Source organism: Neolamprologus brichardi, chromosome 17 (genome assembly GCF_056152115.1).
Source record: "Neolamprologus brichardi isolate AB-2024 chromosome 17, ASM5615211v1, whole genome shotgun sequence".
NCBI classification, from domain to species: domain Eukaryota; kingdom Metazoa; phylum Chordata; class Actinopteri; order Cichliformes; family Cichlidae; genus Neolamprologus; species Neolamprologus brichardi.
This window is the reverse complement of record NC_142120.1, coordinates 19,480,304-19,496,502: the sequence shown is the minus strand read 5'-3', so window position 1 is coordinate 19,496,502 and position 16,199 is coordinate 19,480,304. Positions and strand designations below refer to the sequence as shown.

Below are 16,199 nucleotides of genomic sequence, written 5' to 3'. Positions count from 1 at the left end.
GTATCATATTTAATCCATTAGTTTTTGATTTTCTTTTTTCCTAAAAAAAAAATGAAATTGCACAAAAATGTTGGGTGGAGGAAAAACAATAGAAATGAACACATTAAGCAAATTTATAATTAATTTCCTTTAAAAATGTCAGAAGGTTCACTTCATTTTCCAAAAATAATATAATGTGGCAATGATTTCATAGTTCAGGCTTTACAGGGTTGAGATATATCTTAAAAGGGTCGATGGACCACGAGCATTTGATTCAGAGAGGAACGCTCTCCCAGCATCTTCCTCACCCATTAACTTTAAAAGCAGTTGTTCTGATCTCGTGTTAGAGCAGCTCTGAAATCTGAACCATTTGATTCGTGTTTCCTAATCTGGTCTGTGCTGTTTGAACTCTTAACTCGGTTTTAACGGATTTCCTCTTTCGGCTGCTTCACTTCTTCGTCACCACAGCGGCGTGAGTGTCAGTGTCTTTTACATGTCTTAAAACACTTCTCACTACCATCTCGTAAACCTTCTGGACTCCACCCTCTCCAGCCTGCTTGCGCTCTCCTCTTCACCTCTCTTGTCTGTTGCTTTGGATGGTTGACCCCGGGCATTTAAACTCATCCACCTTCACTGCTTCAGCCTCCTGCAGCTTGGCTGTTACACCCGCCTCCCTCTCATTCGCAGGCATGTATTCTGTCTCGTTTTCATTCCTTTCTTTTTTCCCTCTGCAACACCTTGAATCTCCGTTTGTGTGTGAAGCAGACTTTAAATAAAATTGCTTCGCTTTGCCAGAAACTACTTTCGATTTGAGCCTTTGAGTGTTAAACTAACAGCTGCAGTCAAAGATGCTGCTAATGGAAAACAAATCAGAGATATTTCATGTGTTTCTGTTCTGGTTATTAAAACAACTTAGAAAACGCATCCATTACATCTTGTTAAAGTGACTCTGTGAATCAGTTCCCGTGGAGAAACTAGGTTAGCATTAATAATCTCAAACCCAAATGAATGTAATCCATCAAACGGAGTCATAACAGCCCTGAATGACTAGAGTGTTTGGAAGTGATGCTGGATTTATTCCTACATTCATCTTTTTCTTCTGCCTCTCTGAGCATAAACTTTTGAGCGCCACACAAAATCAATAGCGCCTGCTGGAAAGTTCTCGACTCGGGTAATTACATTTGTTTACTGCCCGTGCACTCGCCTCCATCTTCATGTGAACATGAGACTTTATGTGTGATAAACCAATAAAGCTCAGCGTTGTTGCATGCTGTTACCCGACGTGGCCGTAGCACAAGTTTTACTGAGGCCCTCATGTTGTTTGGATGCAGGTGGTGAGAATGCAGGAAGAAGGCACAAGTACTGGTTTATAATTTTATGACTGGAGACATTGTAGTGATGGTGAGAAAGGACTTTTGGTTGAGTGATGATTGTGTAAAGCCTGAACACTGCCCTACCCTGCTGAGGCTGACAGAAACCAGCATTAGACACAGTTGCAGTCATAGGTATCAGGAGCCTTTTACCACCTGCCAAAAAATGCTAAGAGCCATAAAACAGTGGAGCAGGAAATGCATTTAGCCATAAAGCTACAGTCAGCTGAGACAAACCAGGGCTGCAATCTTATGAATCCACCCTGTGTGCCATGTTTCCTCTAAACTGTGGTTCAAAATCAAGTGTGATGCGTGACGACTGTTTCAGTTTCGTTATCAGACACAAGCTGAGAGTGAAACAAGTAAAACCAAAACACTGAGCTGAGGGAGGCTAAAACTCCCCTTGTACAGCTGAGGTAAGCTCAAGTGTTGGTGGTGATTGACATTAGGGTAGTGCAAGAAAATGGTAAATGGCCTGTATTTGTATAGCGCCTTACTTAGTCCCTAAGGACCCCAAAGCGCTTTACACTACATTCAGTCATCCACCCATTCACGCACACATTCACACACTGGTGATGGCAAGCTACATTGTAGCCACAGCTGCCCTGGAGCGCACTGACAGAGGCGAGGCTGCCGGACACTGGCGCCACCGGGCCCTCTGACCACCACCAGTGGGGTGAAGTGTCTTGCCCAAGGACACAACGATCGAGACTGCCTGAGCCGGGGCTCGCACTGGCAATCTTCCGATTACAAGACGAACTTCCAACTCTTGAGCCACGATCGTGTGACTGGACAAACTGTGTGTTTGTGTGTGTGAGTCTGTGAATTACAATCTGATGAGGCCAGCTTCCCTCCTGATGCTTTGTGTTTGTTCACGGAGGGGCCGGGGATGGAGCAAACAGGCCTACAATTATGGCCAACCTGCTGAGCGGCGGGGTGCTCGAGGACGCTAACAGTTCTCTATGAGAACCTGATGTTCTTCAGGCTTTGAAAAGCTTAAAACTTTCTCCTTTATTTAGGAAGTCAGATGAGTTCAACATATTTAAATCCAACTAAGGTAAAACTGATCCCCGTTACTTCTCCCACTGGGAAACTTACTGAGCTTGTTGGGAAACTTTCAGTTTTGGCTTGTTCTGCAGCATCTTTTGGAAACATTTGTGGCCCAGCCATGAACTTTTACTTATATTGTGAGGTGAAGACCCTACAATGATAAGAAAAAAAGGACACTTTTAACATACTTCCCCACCTCTAATAAACCTATTTCAGGCAAAAAAAAAAAAGTATTAAATATTGAATTATTATTAAATTATTATTATTATTATTAAATATTGCGTGTTTTTAATTCCTTAAGCAGTTTGATTTACTTGGATTGCACAGTTTTAACATAAAATTCGAGTAAATCCAAGGTTTTTTTTATATACTGTAACATAATCAAATAACGTCTGCAGGGCCCAAGGATTGTAAGTGTAAATGCAGTTGAATTACATCATGTTTTCATATCTCTTTAGGTGCATGTGAGATCTGGTTTAGTAAATGATTACAGTTTGAAACATTTCAGAGTCAGCCCAGAATTTCACAATCACCGCATCCCTTGCTGCCATTTGAGCTGTTGTTTATGGGAAACTAATTGGTTAGTTTAATTTAGGAGTTTCGTGTCCCTCGGAGCATTGCAGCAGAGATTCTGCTGATTGTAACACTGGGATGTAAAACCGACGGCCTCTGGCTGAGTCCACGCGGTCACAATATCCTTTCTCCTGATACGATCTGGTATCTACGTCGCATATCATCTGTTTGCTCCCTCCATTTTTCTCCATGTCCTCTGCTCTGAGCTATTCGAACCCTCACAGCACAGAAAGTGTTGCTGCAGTGTGTGACTGACCCTCCGCGTTATTCTGAAGACTTTAAAGGAGCCTCTACTGACTTTATTGGTCTTCATATGCTGTGTGTCAGCTCGGATTTTCCTGATGAAATCACATTTATGTGTGCTGGAAATCTGTTTGATTTTCAGCCTCATATTTGGCTTCAGTCTGTGGCAGGCTGGTTTTGTGAACCGAGCTGAGCTGCTGCACTCGGAGCTCTTCAAAGGCCTGCCATAAAACCTCCGGATCGTAATCGGATGCTGTTCAGACTTCACATTGTAATTATGTCTCAACAAATTCCTGTCTGCACACTCCTACAAAGGAACGATGTGTGTTGGTTTGTTTGGGCTTCTTTTTTTTATGGTGTACAGTTGATGCATACACTCTTTGACGAGTGGGGAGGGGGCCTTATAAGCTGCATGTTATATCACATTAACGTTGTGTTTGAGGCTGCTGATGTTTGTGTGCGATGCTGGTGTAATATTTGCGCAGATGTTTGTGTGTGAGTGTGCACCAGCAGCTTATCTTTTCCATGCTCTTCTCACCAAGTTTCTTTGGTCTCAATTGGATGTGAAAGGAAATCCCATGTCTGCAAGGCTTCCACTACAGGCACAGACCTGTGTGTGAGTGTGAGTGTGAAGCCTTTACCATGCCACAGTGGATTAACCACACAGTTTGAGCAGTAACAGTGAGGCTGTGAAGGATTCGGAGAGAAAACAGAGTGTGAGCCAATGAGAGGCAAAAAGGAAGTGAAAGGGAGGTTAAGGCTGATGGATAAATGGTGTTTTTTCAAAAACACCGCCACTTTTTACACTAATCTCTTATTTAAAAACACAAGAAGAGAACACACACACAAGTTGTGAGCTGCAATATGTGTTAAAGATAAGGTGTTCCCTTAAGAAACACAAACAGAGGCTTTTTAGGACTAATAATAACCACTTTTTGTTCCCTCTCTGACAGCAGTTGGTAATTTGTTGTTAGAGGAACATGCCACAGTAAATCTTAAAGGCACAAGTTACAAAACACCCGCAATGAAGGACTAAATATAAAATTGGCCAATAAGCTATGCTGGTATGAAGAGGGTCTCGCCCATTGTGGACCAAACCCGATATTCAGACTAACAGTGAAGAGGCGGATCGTGCTGCAGGGAATTCTATCAATGCTCTGCTTTGACAGATCGTAAAAACAACAGTCTGTCACTGTCAGAATATATTAAAAAAAGAAACACCACCACAGTGTCCCAGGTTAACATCTTTGCATAACTTGATCGTGTGGGCGATCGTGGCTCAAGAGTTGGGAGTTCGCCGTAATCGGAAGGTTGCCGGTTCGAGCCCCGGCTTGGACAGTCTCGGTCGTTGTGTCCTAGGGCGAGACACTTCACCCGTTGCCTACTGGTGGTGGTCAGAGGGCCCAGTGGCGCCAGTGTCCGGCAGCCTCGCCTCTGTCAGTGCGCCCCAGGGTGGCTGTGGCTACAATGTAGTTTGAATGTGTGTGTGAATGGGTGGATGACTAGATGTGTAAAGCGCTTTGGGGTCCTTAGGGGCTAGTAAAGCGCTATATAAATACAGGCCATTTACCATTTCCATGCGCAGTGGTCTGAAACACAGAGAGACAAAAGCCGGAACTCTTGGGGACTTTTTATGCTTGGAAACGGATTTAAAATGATTATAAGAATAGTGGCAATTAAGTTTCTGTAGTGGACTAAGCCAGTAATCGAAAATGGTTTCGGCTCTATATTGCTGGCTGTGGCTGTCACATTTCACAAAGAATTAAAGTGCAAGCTTTTGAGTCACCTTTGAAGGGCTGAGGTGTCAAACTTACAGCCCATCAGAGGCTCCAGTCTGGGCCGCCGGACGGCTTTACAAAGTGAGAAAATTGCAGTGAAGTCATTAATAATTAAAGTTTTTCAATAAAGTGCACTACTATTTTATAAAAAAGTAAAAGACTTTCCGTGTTTAGTTATAGAGTGTCCAGCATGTGAAGGCTTGTGCCTTTAAAGAGCCACTGTTGCATTATATTGTGGGTGTAATGTCAGAATGAGAAAATGTGGAAGAACTTAGATCTACTCTTTTATAACCTCTCTCAGCTGTACATTAAAGAGGTTGAGAAGAAGAAAAAGGTTGTACTTCTTGACACACGATGGTTTTATTGGTTCAGCCCACTCAAAATCAAATTGGACTGTAGGTGGAGTTTAAAACTAAATGAGCTGAGACACGCTCTCTATGGGTGATCAGTAATTAAAGCACTGAAAAGTACTTTAGATATAAGTAGTGGCTGTTTAATGCATTGCTTGCAGGCAGTCAAGCACAACTGCAGTTCCTCTCATGTCCACTCGAGGCTCTAAAAGCTTGTCAGTCCCAATAGGTTATGTTAAAATGTCCAACTTTACGTCCAATTTACGTCCTGATATGAAATATGGTTAGTTTCACCTGTCACGATGACTCTACAAGCAGTTGGTATTTTTATAACTGACTTGTTTAAGTGAGGCCTTAAGCTGTCTTTAATTGGGGATGTGGCTGCTGGCTACTGACTTGAGCCACTGTTCTGAGAAACCGTCCTACTTTGGCAAATCGTCCTACCCGTATTATAATTTGATGGTGACTTCTGACTAAACCTAACCCTAATCCTCACCATACCCATAACAAATATTTACAATGGGTTCAAAAATGAAGTAAATTAGGGTTTTGTGTTGTGCATATGCGCAGAAACAACAGGTTGGATGGTTTGTGAGGTAGGATAGATTTCCACAACACCACTGAATTCAACCTTTTAACCATTTTTAGGTTGTTTTTTTGCTCTTTTGAGCATTTTCAGTGTGATTGTTATGTTTCCCTTTGCAAACTGGGGTTCCACTGAGTGTGGCCTAAAGAACACCTGTGTCGCTTGTATAAAGGCAACTTGAGATGGGATGCACTTGAGAGCTTAAAAAAAAAAAGGAAAAAAAGATCATTTCAGCACCATCTAGATTTTTGGGTGATTGCAAAAGCTGTCTGGACTGGTCTGAAATTAACCCATCTAACTAGTTTAGCAGCAGCTGAGTCGGTTATGTGTGGATATGATGGTGTTCAGACATTAGTAAGTGTATTTTCATCATGTTTCATCATTAATTGCGCAGCATGATGCTGTTCTTACCTCAACCTGGCAGCCGCTCGCCTCCTTGCTGTTCAGCGAGGCAGCGCCTGCGTGTGAGTCATTGAAGGGGGAAGACAGCTCGGCTGCACAGCTTTGAGCTCGCTGTACCGCCCTGCTCTCATAGCTCGCATTTCTCGGATAAAAACCAGCTAGCAAAACTGATTTACAAGACTCCTCTCCACTTGGTGTGTGTGTGTGTGTGTGTGTGTGTGTGTGTGTGTGTGTGTGTGTGTGTGGATTTAGAAGACTTAAAGTATAATAAACTATCGTGACAATCTCTGCGAGGAAAAGCACATCAACCTGTAAATCACATCACAGCATTCAGCACTTGTTCTCCATCTGTCATGCAGCTGCAGCAGCAGTGTGTGTTTACAGTACACTCATGCAGGTTTCATTTTGCACATGTTGAACCTAAATCTCTTTGTCTTCCTCGTCCTCTTGTGGTTTTTTGTTCAGCTTGTTTTTTTTATGTTTTCTCTGCACTTTCTGCATCTCGTTGTGTGTACATGTTTACCTCACTCCTGTGTCTTGACACACTCATACTTATCTTCTCGCTTTTGCTGTCAGCACCAGTCATTTGATATGGTCTCAGTGTTATAGGGGAGGGAAATTCCAAGAAAGCAAGCGTTAACTCCCTTTATTGGATTTCCAGCCACCAGGGCCTTCCTTAATATCTATGCTATGAGTAACTTAACACCGAGCTGGAAAGTGTTCTTTACATTGGCACTGACTTTAAACCCAGAACCAGCAGTGATGTGAGTGTACATGGCAGAGGTTAAGTGTGCTTTCAACCACTACAGGACATTCAGCTTGACTTTTTTCTTTTGTTGACACATTTTCAAACACAAAATTTGTCCTATTTTATTTTTGTTTTTGTCTCCACAAGCTTTAGGGGGGAAATGGCTTCATCATTAAGTGCTAAAACCAGCCTCAGTGTCTACCTTTGGGAGCAAAGTTCCTCCTGAAACTATCAGTTAGAAATAGTTCTAGGTGTCAGCTGACAAAAATTAAAAACCATAACTACTATAATTAAATGTGGCCAGTCTCCTCTTCAGGGTCCCTTTCTTGTGCATGTTTGAACAGATTCGAACAGAACTGTTAGGTGGAGATCACTTGGTGACAGTCCTGTTCTTAGTCCTGTGTAGTTGGACAGAATTTCTTGGTGCAATCAAGGGGAGGAGGGTGTGGTGTTCAGTTTTTCATCATCTGCTTTTTGCAGATGATGTGGTTCTGTTGGCTTCATTGAGCCTTGCTTGCACTGTGACTGTCTGCAGCCAAATGTGAAGTGGTTAGGCTGTGAATGAGCTCCAAGTCTGAGGCCGTTGTTCTCAGTTGGAATCGGCTGGAGGGCCCACTCCAGGTCGCTGGTGAACTTTTGCCCATGTGGAGGAGTTTAAGTATCTTTTGGTGTTATTTATGAGTCAGGGGAGAATGGAGTGGGATTGGTGCAACATCTACAGTGATGTGGACGCTGTGCCAGTCTGTTGTGATGAAGAGAGCTCAGCTTAAAAGGAAAGGTGTGGATTTACTGGTCAATCTACCCTCCAACCTTCATTTATGGTCACAAGCTTTGGGTAGTAACTGGAAGAATAAGACTGCAGATGCAAGAGTGGAAAATTAAATGATGTCTTGATTAAGCCTTCTAGATATTAGGAGAAGTTGGGTTTTTCTGAGTCAGGCACTTGGAGTAGAACGGCTACCTCTCCCCATCAAAAGGAGAAAGTTTTAGAGCAACTTGAATGCCTCCTGGGTGCCTCCTGTATGTCTCCTAAAGTATGAGTTTTGGGGGAATCCTTCCAGGAGGAGGTCCCAGACAAGATCAAGGCCATGCTAAGGAGATTACCTCCCTGCTGGCTTGGGCACGCCTCAGTGCCCCTCAGTAGAGCCAGAGGAGGTGGCCTGGAAGAGGAAAGTCTGTGATTCTCTTCTTAGAGTGCTGTGTGAATAATGAGTGATGGATGGATGGCAGAAAGAAAGTGGACAGATTTCCCAGGGAGCCAAATCTTGCTATTAGGAAAGGAATGGCCAAAAAAACCCACCTTTAGTTGTCATAGTAAACTTATGTGTCTGTGGTCTCTGTGAGCATTGGAAAAAGCATTTGCATGCTCCTGATTCTATTCATGACCGGACCTTAGAGCTTTGGTCTTAAAAACTAAAAAATTCTCCCACTGAAAGTTGCTAACGACCACAAAACGACCTAGCTGTCATCACACGATCCTGTCGCTAAAAGCCAGGTCAGTTTGACACAGACTTGATGCTGAGGATTGCAGTGAGCAGAACTTACTGGGAGGATGTTGAAAAGTAACGGCTGTACTGAAAAAGGTGCATATGAAGAGGAGTTTTGAGAGGAGATGTGGTAAAATATGTTTTTATTTATTTTAATGGGCTGGTTTCTGGAACTTTTTTCATCACGCCTTGCATAATTGAGTTCAGATGGGGTTTGAGGAGGGAACTCTATCCAGTTTTCTTGATGTTCTCCATTGTCTATCTAACTTGATATTAAAGGCATATAAAGCAACACAACACCTTGAAATCTGTGCTGAAAATAGTGTGCAGACACCTCAAGCTGTTCTGTGGGGTTGGAAAGCCTGGGTATGATTTTTATAAGGTGCACCAAGAAAGTGGATGAGACAAGTGTTGCCTTAAATACAATAAAAACAGTAAAGAGGTAATCATGCTGTCAACCTGTCCTCTGTTACAGAGTGTTTAATAAAAGAAACTGTCAGTGTTACTGTCTCATTGTGACAGATTTTTTCTTTGATTCAGTTCTAAGTGGAAAAACTCAACTTCCACATATGTGTCTGTGTCTTTTCAGAAAATACATAGCGGTGTATATAAGACCGTCCCACTATGGAGAACAAGCAAGACACAGAAACATGAACACCCACTCCCTTTGAATAATAGACTGCTTAAGTCTCAAGGATACTGTGCTGCAGTACAGAAGGTTGTATTTACCCCGTGGTACATGCAAGATCGATTGACAGAATGTTGAAGGAATGCAAAATATCCAGTTGATTAAAAAGTGAAAGTGTTAAGATTCTTTTTCTGCTGACAAATAACTGAGCTCCTCGCCTCAACTGAAAGCTCTCTCCACATTTATAGAGAAACATAGCTGACCGTTGGTTTTACACCAGTTATGCTGCCTCTAACATTGTTGAGCACGACAGGTTCCATGGTGGGTCAGTGATGGTCTGGAGAAGCATAACATTTGAGGGCACAGACTTCTACACAGTTTACAACAACACTCTGACAGTGGGTCCAAGGATTTCACCCAGATACCTGATGGCTGTCAGACTGGTGCAGTGGGGCCTGGGTTCCTCCTAGTAGACGACAATGCCGTGACTCATGTGGTGAGATTATGCAAGTAGTTCCTGGAGGATGAAGGCAGTGATACCACTGACTGGCCCTAATGCTCACCTGAACAAAATCCAATAGAACACCTCATCGACGTTATGTTTTGATCCATCCAACGCTGCCAGGTTGCACCTCACACTGTCCAGGAGTTAAGTGATGGTCCTGATCCAAGCGGAGATCGCCCAGGACACCATCCGTTATTTCATTAGGAGTCTGTATGCAAGCATGTGGGGTCGTACAAACTACTATTACTGTTTTGAGTTGCTGCAGTGACGTTTTGGCAAAATGCTCTGCTCTTTGGTTTTCAGGGTGGTTTTGAATTCAGCCCTCTGTAGGTTGATGATTTTCATTTCGGTCAAACAATGTGGCATTCTTTCATTCCTAACATGTAACCAAGTCCATATCAGTGCAGATATCCAGCATTATTGTATTCCTAGTAAGATCTGATGTGTTTACTATCTACTCATAAATTGGTCAACAGTAGCTTCAGCTCTCATTGAGACTTGTGTCGGCTGTGGTGTCGCTTTTGGCTTTTGAGGGAATCTGCTATCTTGTTCTTTCTTCTTTTTCCTCAGTTCGTGGCCATAGATCAGGGCGGGGAAATAGGAGCTGTGACTTTTGACTTCTCCTTTCCCCTCTCATGAAGAAAACCCCAATATGCTTTTCTCTAGTCTGCAAAGAGTCACGAAACCAGAGGCACCACATCACCTGCAAAATGCTAAATGCAACCTTGAGACTACAGAGTCAGACGCACGTCGGCTTTGACTTGAAATTCGTTCCATAAAAAGTTATGAATCTGTAACAAAAAGAGCCCCCAGTGGAGTCCAGTATCCACCTGGAACTACTCTGACTTCTTGCTCACACTGCAGTTCAAATAAAAGCGATACAGGTAAACTGACGATAAGACAGAATTGGATTCAGGAACGCTTTGATTCAGCTTTCATTAAACCGCGTGTTTTTTTTTTTTCAAATTTGATCAAAGCAGCTTTTTATTTCATGCATGAAATGGGGAAAAGGTCCAGATCACCTCCAACATCAGAGTCCAGAGAGCATTAAATTTATCTCCTGTCATGCATTATGAATGGACTGAGGATCAAGCAATAGAAAATATTAACTGACAGCTTTCTTATCTTTTTAAGTCGCTTTTTTCTTTGTCATTTTCAACGAAATCTTGTATTTCCTTTCAAATAAAGTTTAATTTAGCTTCAGTTCTTTCCATTAAACAAATGTGATCACCAGCAGATATACTCCTAAAGAATCTGGCCTTTTTAGTCACCGTGCTCTGATGCAGAGGAGCAAAACGAAAAAGCAAAAGGAAAGAAAATTAATCAGTAACTATTTTCTCTTTTCCAGCTCATGCGGTGTCAGGATTTTGCTTATTTGTCTTTTATGAAACCTTAAATTTAAATATCTTTAGCCTGAGACTAATGGCCTGGTGGATTTTATAAGGTAGTAATTAGAAGATGAATCCATAATGAAAATAATCACTGGGTTGACCTCCAGTTAGAGTTAACAGAATCATTCGTTTATATTTCAGCGCTCCACGGAGAGAAGGAAATGTTTGTAGAAAGATAACCAAAGTTATTAAAGTTTAGATGGAGAATTTCCAGCTGCATCGCCTGAACTGAGACGCACGCAAGCCGATTTCAGAAGGCCTCAAAATTTTCAATGACGCCTCACAAGAAGGATTAATAAGCAACGTATTTAACGAGGAATTCAGTCGTTAAACTGCCATCTTTCAGCTAAACAATGCAGCAAATTTGAGCAGGCCCTCTGGGTTTTTTCCTCCAGAACAAACAGCCAAGTCGGGCGTGTGAATGTTTGAGGAAATAACTTATCGCTGGGCTGCAGGTCAAACAGAGGCTAATCATTTGACACTCGGCAGCTGGATGCATGTTTACCCAGCAGAGTTTGTATCGTGTGTATTTATAGGATCGGCACTAATCACCAGCAACAACTTCCCAGGGGTACACTCTGAGGAATATCAAAGCTAATACGAATTATCTTTTTTTATTTTTAAAAGAACTGAAAACAGACTTAACTGAAATCGTAGCCGTTAACCACTACTTTTTAAGACCTGTAGATATTAATAGATGTTACCATGTCTTTGACTTGTTGCTTTGATTCATTGAAGTCTTCACACGCATCCAAAATCTTCTTTCAGACGCCGCCTTAATCACAAGGAGTCGCCACACTGGGTAGCGCCGCATGTTTGATTTGGCAGATTGTTAAAAATGCTGATCATAAGCACGCTGCTCGCAGATGGACACCTGACAGGCACCTAAACTTCAGCGACACAGAGAAGCGTCACGTAATCCACTTCAAGGGAAGAGCCGATTATTTATTTCAGCATGTGCACACAAAACGTTTTACAGCATTTACAAATCATTCTCATCTCCAGGAATCAAACGGGCCGCAGTGTGGCTCGGTTGTTGGCGCTGCTGCCTCACAGCGAGAAGGAGCAAACCATATTTATTTATTTATGCGGTGCTTTTCCAAGACAAAGCACTTTACAAAACTGATCTAAGATGGTGCAAAATCTTTTCAAAAAGGGGACAGCGGATGAAAGAATATAAAAGAACAAAATGTACAAAATACAAAAATAACATTTACACTCATTGGAGGCAAAATACTACAGAACTAAGAGTGGAGTAAGTCCACAGACTCAGCAGACCTCAGAGGAGCAGGCGGAGCGCTCCACAGCTCAGGTCTGGCAACAGGTTTCCTTTCTGAACCTAGGTGAACCTCTTCTGTGTGCTGTTTGCTCCAGGGGCGCTGCTTATTTCTGCCCACGGCACACCTCACAGAACATATTCTAAATCTAAAGATTTTCATTTCATGGCTAAGTAGAGGTTTAAAAATCCTCTCTGATGCCTCACAGATGTGCCACAGGTGTCCACACTGGGAGGCTGGAGGAGGGGTAGCGTTTGAGGAATCACTGATTCATCGGGAGCTGCTTTAGGAGCTTCATGTCCTGCATAAAACCACTTGGTTAGATTCAGTGAAAGATTGCAGTTTCGGTTAAAATGTGCCGTTTTTATAACGCTTATGCTGCACACATTGTCAGAAACTCTGTGTTTATTGGCACTGACACCAAAAAGCTTGTGCAGAAGAGAACTTGAGAAAACTGAACTGTTTGTCCATAGAAGGAAAAAACAGGTTCATCTTTATAACTCATAACTCAAATCTTTGCTTTCTGAAGGACAGATTATCAGATGGAGTCTTTCCGTGGACTTTAGTGTGTAGAGTTTCAGTTGTCTCGTCCATATTTTTCAGACATTTGGCTTATATGAACAGCTCTCTGTTGCCTTTGAGCTTTTAAATTGAGCTAATGGTGCATTTAATGCATTTTCTATGAGATTCATGTTAAGCGTTTTTTAAAAGTTCCCTTTGTGTGAAGTGCGGTGGAAATTCCTGCATGTTAAGAGCCGGGATCGGGGCGCCGTGTCATGAATGGCATGAAATCACTTTAATCAGGGGTAACTGTGAAGTACTGAAGACTGCGTTAATCTGAGCTTGGTCACCCTGCCAGGCTGTGGAGTTAAGTGTTCTGACTCGTGGCTGATTGGTAGTGTAGGTGGTTGATTAGTTTGGTCCAGATCACATGGACTACTAAAGTCTGATTGAGCTGAGTCACAAAAAAGTTGGAGGCTGAGTGATTCCTGCATTAGGCGTAATTAGCATGTGTTTGTATATGAGCAGCGTTGGTGTGTGGGGGTGTCGTCTCCTCTGAAGTTTACTTCCTGGCTGCTTCTTTCTCCTGTTTTTCAGCTGTTTCTGAGCATAATTAACCTTCTATCAAATGACGGCGTAAACCTCATCGCTTCAATTTTGTTAATTTGTGTGTTTCAAGTCGAACTCCGTGGGAGAGTTAATTAGCAAGTTCAGATTTAAAGCTATGAGTGATTCGCCGGGCCGCGTTCACACAGCAGCAACGTTTTTGAATGTTCAAACCGTCGAACCCAAAAATATGCATTTATGTGTGAAGCTTTGATCAATAAGTTTACCAAGTATAACTAAAGGAAATAAACTCAACTCTTGTGTCTTTCGTAGGTTAGGAGAGAGAGGTTCTTCATGTGATCAGGGTTCAACAGGCTTCATCACTGAACAGGTAAGATTTGATCACCTCCACCCTAATCTTCCCTCTTTGCCTTCTAAGATCTCTAATCAGAGCTTCACTCAGGACATGCTTTCAGCTACCTGACAATGTTATTTCAATGACGACCTCAGTGGTAGACTTGTGATTGAAGAAAAATATTGATTTTTTTTTTGATGATTTGGTGGTCTGCCTGCTTGAGAACTCAACTGAACGCCACCTGTTTGTTCATTCTGAGGGTGCTAGCAGTCTTTCATCTGATTGCTTCATGTAGGTCCTCATATTTTCTATGATTTAAAACATCCGTATACCTCTGGGAGCACTGGGAGAAACATTTTAACATATTTTACTCTATTCAGAAGTGTTGGGATGCGAGCGTCAGTTTAATTCAAATTTTATTTAAACAGCTCGAGTTCACAGCAACAGTTGTTCCAAGGTGCTTAATTTTCTTAGATAAAGACCCTGCAATATTAGATGGGGAACCCCAACAATTAGGCATTCCCCTTTGAACATGCACTTAGTGACAGTGGAGAGGAAAAACTCCCTTCAAGCAGGAAGGGAGCTCCTGCAGAAATAGACTCAAGGAGGGGCAAACATCATGGAGAACAGGGATGTCAGTCAGGACAAAAAACAAACTACATGAAAGAGAAAACATGCACAGCGTCATGTAAATGCCACAAGGAGAAGTCCTCAGTGCATTGTGGGAAGTCCCACAGCAATCTGAGCCTAAAGCAGCATTAAACTGTAAACTTCCCTTCCAAGAACCTCCCTTCACTTCTGTTATACTTATCAGTACTTCTTATGTCCTGTTTTGGAAAGCAGTGGTAAAATCAGCTGCAGAAAGGGGTCACCATTTTAATATACAAATTCATTTTAAACCTAAGTTTAAAACTTTTATTTAAAGAAATCAAATTTTGGCTTTTGTAGCTTTTTAATACATCAGAGCAAACTATGACTCAGAACTGGTAAACGGATCAGTGATTGAGGGATTGTGAGACAGAAGATGAATCCCTGTGACTCTTATCTCCACCTGACCTTTTATGTGGTGCAAACAGCAGGTCAAACACTGGAGTTAACTCTGAATTAAGTTTCCTGTCAGCTGAACATTGATTTTGGCTGTTAGCTTTTTACACCGATGATAAAAACATGACTGACAGGTCAGAGCACAGTCATTGATCCGGCTGTAGTGGGCTTCACTGACACTGATGAAGACACAACAAGATCTGTTCAAGTTTTCATGGTTTGAGCGTCCTGTTGTCTGTTCATTGCTTGAAAAACTGCTTAAACACAATGCTGTGATACATTCACCAGTTTGCAAAGTGGTAAATAAAGATTATTCAGATTTCTTTCTTAGGTACATTTTAATGTTTACTTACTTCAGTAGCTTATAAGTCCAGAAGTTGTATAATGAGAATACATGCACTTTGAAAATCAAATAGCAATTATAGAAAATTATGTTTCTACTTTGCTTTTTATGTAATAATGCAACATATCTGTAAATTAATGACTGTAAGCTTTAAAGTAATGGTGTAGAGTATAAAATATAATATTTATTGGAGTAGAAGCAGAAAGTTGCATTACGTGTCAGTAAATGCATGAAGTTATGTTGCTGCTGGTCCTGTCCGTGCTCTCATCCAGTGTTGTTGGCCACTGCAAGACTGTACTCTAGTACAATGATGTTGGTAGGGGTGGCCAATTGGGGTCACACCTGTGGCCTGGAGTAGGTCTGCTTTGCATGGGATTGGAAAACACTGTTTTAAAAATGGCCACAGATCTTCTGCAGTTAGTTAGTGGTAAGAATGTAAAAATGCTGGTTCTGCTTTTCATCAGTCCAACAAGTTTTTACTCGTAGCTTTCTGTTGTATAATGAGTATTACACCCTCACGGGGTACAGTGTAAGAGAGCTGTGGTATTTTATTGATAAATTCCTCCACTCAGACAAAGACCTACTGCTTTTCTTTCTGTGGGCTATATCATATAAAATTCTCAAAGTCGCTTCATTAAAGTGAAGTTGCTGTGTCAACACATACCTTTTGCTTAAGTGCCTTCTTATTATTTAGCCTCATAATGGACACAGAAACATGCAGTATTTCTGCAACACACACGGGAGGCTGTCAGGGTGATGGAGAGAGCACAGGAAGGGGCGTCTGATAACGCGTCCAACACAGGAAGTAGTTCTGCAGTAATGAAACAGTTGTGGAGCTGTGCTGATGCTTATCATAAACACTCTTAACTACAACAAAAGATTGTCTGTTAGTATTTAACAGTGTGTATTGAACAGAGTCGAGATCATATCAGGTGGTAAATCCTTTGAAGTGGAACATTTCCACTCGGCTGTTTCACCTTAAATCAGAAGAGCTCCCGCTGATGCCCAGTTTGAACTGAAAATCAAAGCTTGGTGCTCTTTTT

The 16,199-nt window shown here is 42.0% G+C and overlaps 1 protein-coding gene across 1 annotated transcript in view; it reads left to right on the top strand.

Annotated features, from left to right (window-relative positions):
• plxnb2a.1 (plexin b2a, tandem duplicate 1) overlaps window positions 1-16,199 on the top strand; it is a 224,324-nt gene that overhangs the window by 53,266 nt on the left and 154,859 nt on the right. The window contains exon 2 of the mRNA XM_006780946.3: window positions 13,748-13,805. The gene's annotated coding sequence lies outside the window, so the exon portion shown is untranslated. The remainder of the gene's footprint in view (window positions 1-13,747; window positions 13,806-16,199) is intronic.